The sequence below is a fragment of the Trachymyrmex cornetzi genome, unplaced genomic scaffold (genome assembly GCF_001594075.2).
Source record: "Trachymyrmex cornetzi isolate Tcor2-1 unplaced genomic scaffold, Tcor1.1 scaffold1668, whole genome shotgun sequence".
NCBI classification, from domain to species: domain Eukaryota; kingdom Metazoa; phylum Arthropoda; class Insecta; order Hymenoptera; family Formicidae; genus Trachymyrmex; species Trachymyrmex cornetzi.
In genome coordinates, this window is record NW_017296274.1 from 23,066 (window position 1) to 27,397 (window position 4,332).

General features: G+C 36.3%; 1 pseudogene; it reads right to left on the reverse strand.

Moving 5' to 3' along the window:
- Positions 1–3,071: 3,071 nt before the first annotated feature.
- On the reverse strand, positions 3,072–3,524 carry LOC108759089 (uncharacterized; annotated as a pseudogene).
- Positions 3,525–4,332: the final 808 nt, after the last annotated feature.

A 4,332-nucleotide genomic window follows, 5' to 3' on the forward strand; every position in this document is an offset into this window, starting at 1 on the left:
ACTCGAAACTTTTTTGCGGCGACTAGGATCACTGATCGCGCCGATTTGATTGCGATCTGGTCGCGGACCGACGATAACTGTGACTGGCTTTTACTGAATTCGATTAGTGGACCGGTAGAGGTTCGCTCTAAGTAAGGAGTTTTGAAAAACTGTGCTCTATTCGCGAAGGCCCTCCTTTTATATTCGCTATTTAGGAGTGCCGTGTGCAAGTCTAGTGTGTGGGATTAGGCTTATCTAGGATTAGGATTAAGGGTATTTCACAATAAGAACATAGAAATGATGATTAGTACCTTACTTGACAACGGCTATCCATTAGATTTAATTTTTAATACCATTAACAAAAGAATCAAATGCCTTGCTAAAGGGATACTGGGATATGTGTCTTAGATGATTCTTCGTCATCGACCAGTTGCCGGATGTTCAATAGTCATATATACATAGAGTCACACTTGTCATATATTAAGAACAACCGCTGTTTCGGTTATAATCCTTAACGACTGTGCCCGAGTGGATAAAAAAAGAGGCGAACGTTAATCGGCTCGCAGCTATCGAAACTTCCTATGACAAATACAGTTGGTCTACTGGTGTTACTTGTTAAATTTGAATTGTGAATCCTCATACGTTGGACAAACTAAGAGAAAAATAAAAACGAGACTGAAAGAACATAAATCTAGCACTTCCAATTCTAAGAAGAAAAGAACAGTGGAGTCTGGACGTAACAATATGGAGTAGACGTTCTTCGGGTATATTCTGCACGATATTCACTATGTTTTTCATCACGTATGTACACTGTACAAGTTTCACAGATTAACTGTCCATGACAGTGCAAGTGACAATATATATACAGTGATGGGAAAAAGTTCCGGAACGGTCAAATATTTCAAAAACCATTGGTATTTAAAAAAAACGCTGAAACACGTGAAATGATTTTTCAAAAATCTATCTTTTGAGGGGGTTACAACCCCCCACCCCTAAGGGGGCACGTGGGGCACGAGGGGGGTCGAAAATCTTAAATGGCAACATAGGTCGAGTGGGGGCTCATTGGAAAGGTCTTTTCGAGACGAATCCAAAACACTACGCATAGAGGGCGTTGCGTTCACTTTTGGTGGGAAAATTCAATTTTGACAATTACAAAATTTTGACCATTTTGAAAATTTCAGGGATGGCAGTAGTAACTTAGCGAGGTTTGAACTGCAATTTCAAACATCCTGCAATATGTATGATCAGTCTTTTCTAACAATACCGCCGGCATTAGCATTACCCGAGATGTGCCGCGTGGAGGTTGCACGGTCGGGTTTACATCTCTTCGGGGTGCTTCGTTCAGATGGTTCCCCTTGCCGTCACCTGTTTGTGTGTGTGTGTGTGTGTGTGTGTGTGTGTGTGTGTGTATGTTTGAGAGGTCATTCTCGCATCTAATTAGATTACAATTAATCTACTTAATTAATTTACTTAAAAAAGTAAATTAATTAGATTACAATTGTATATAATATTTAATACAAACTGAATCTTTTGTTGAATCATATATCAGGGAAAAAATTGCTTACATATTTGTATAAAAATACTATTTTGTGTTTTTCGATTTGACTTTTTAATTATATTTAATTAAATTAAATCCGATTGATCTAAAAAATAGTATTTTGTGTTTTTCGATTTGACTTTTTAATTATATTTAATTAAATTAAATCCGATTGATCTAATTCTAATATTTATAAGATAACTAATTGGTTTAAGAAAACGTTGTATTGTATTGATTAAATTATAATTGCCTATATTATCTAATAGAAACTGGAACTTTTGTGTGGACATACAGCGAGAGAATTTTGCTTACACAATTGTTCGTGGTTGCGTTTCAAGATCTGCTCTGACTAACAAACTGATATGGAACTATTGCGTTGAAAGGAGAACAAAAATCACATAGAGTAAGGAAGGAGAAGAGAGGGAGGGAGAAAAAAACTTTTGCGAGTAAAGTATTGACGAATTGTTGTAAAAGCAAAAAAATAATACTGATAATTGTTAAGAATCTAATTTTAAGTCTTCAATTTTGTTATAAATATGCGTATTACTTTTTTAATTTATATGAATACTGAAGAAGGTCTCATTGAAGACCGAAACGTCTATTAATTGTACTTTATTAAATATAGTAATTTTAAGCCAAAGATATCAGGCGTTCGTGGTCATATGCCTTTATAATAATATTGTCTTACATTCGTACCACGTATCTATCCTATATTGTTTATAATGTTTTTATAACGTTTTTAGCATTAGTTGGTATTACATGAATTTTCCACGTTCTTGATTGCAAATTATCTCTTCTTCGACACCGAAACGGGAACTTTTGTGTGGACATACATCGAGAGAATTTGCTTATATAATTGTTCGTGGTTACGTTTCAAGATCTGCTCAGACTAACAAACTGATATGGAACTATTGCGTTTAAAGAAGAATAAAAATCACGTCTAGTAAGGAAAGAGAAGAGAGGAGATAAAAACTTTTGCGAGTAAAGTATTGACGAAATTTTGTAATAGCAAAAAAATAATACTGATTTTGTTAAGAATCTTATTTTAAGTCTTAAATTATGTTATAATTATGCGTATTACTTTTAATTTATATGAATACTGAAGAAGGTCTCATTAAAGACCGAAACGTCTATTAATTGTACTTTATTAAATATAATAATATTAAGCCAACGATATCAGGCGTTCGTGGTCATATGCCTTTATAATTATATTGTCTTAATAGAATAGTGTTTATTATCGAATGGTATACATAATTAATGCTCTCCGAAAACCAGAGCGATCAACTCACAATCGAGGATGTTGTTGCGGTCGAAGGATTCGTCATCATACATCACTTTCAGCATGTTCGTAGATTTCGTGACAGTGGACGCGATAGCGAGAAGTCGTGAAAATTTTTGTCAACGTTATCAGTCATTGTGGTTAAGGAGGAAATGAGACGATTCACACAGTATTCAAGATTAAATATATTAAGTACAGTGCTTTTCGACATGGATAGACGAGCTGTACTTGTAAAAAAAAGTATTGGTAGATTATTGATTCGTCCGAAGCGTAACGTTAAATTTCCAACGTACATTGGAGACGGCGTCGCGCGTATTCCTCTATTATTCTCATCATACTGCAAAAGGGACAAAATGACGTGTTTTTGTCGAGAAGCTCTCTCCAGATGTCCGGTGAAAGCGGAATCTCTTTACCGTGAGAATCTCCCAAAATGATAGTTACGTAAAAAGGGAGTTTGACATTGATACCAATGTTCTAGTATTTGTAGCCAGTTACGGTTAACGGATATCTTCTCTCGAGAATGCGTACAATAGGACGATGTGTGATTTGATATCTGTAATTAAAGAAAAAAATGAGTAGATGGAAAAAAAGACGCAAAGAAAAAAATACCTGCTTATTTGATGTGTTGTCTTTATTGGGATTTTCATCGTCGAATGTTCTCTTCACACCTCCTTCATTACGATCGTCCTGTTCCATGAGATACTTTTCGATATCCACGCTGTTGAGCATTGGTGTATATTCTTACAGTATTATCCTCACGATCGAACACGCGGATGTTGTCGGAATGACTGTTCCTTGTATACTAATCGTTTAAAACTATTATAGTATTGATTATATATGTCCTTCCATCTTTCCCCCCTCCTCCTTATTTCTCGTTGTGTTTTATGTAATACTCGATCGAAGTAGTCGACTCAAGATATCCTGTATTTGTTGCAATAATCCATTTCTCGAACATTCGACGTTGAGTATATTTATATTAAATTTACCAGCCTTTGTTACAGTTCTCATGAACTCGTTAAATTGGTAAAATTGTTGTTTTTTTTAGCAAAATACAGATTACCATCCATATATAGGAAGGCTAAGGTGGGAGCTGACGGTATTCCCGGGAATACCGCTTGTAACGAGTGATATGAACGAACACCCATATTACATTCGTTTATTTGCGCCACATCGTTATTATTGAAGATCACATAGGTTTGTCCTCTGTTAGTATTTACTGCGGTATTGATGAAAATGTTTGGGGGAAATCCTAGACTCGAGAGACGTTTTGGTCAGCCTTCTTTCAATATGAAACTGGGATACTCAACCATGTAAACTACATACAGTCCACGACCCTCCGACTGACGTCGAGCGGCCTTGCGATCGCTCACAGCTCTCGCTGCGCTCGCCGCTCCACCAATCCAAGATCCGAGCGCACCTAACATTGGTAAAATCGGTAGGACACCTCCACGTTTCGTTACCGGAAGTAGTCTCTTCCTTTTCGTTCTCTTTCTTCTTTTCATACCCATCCCTAATTTCGTTTTTGCTTTCATGGCTG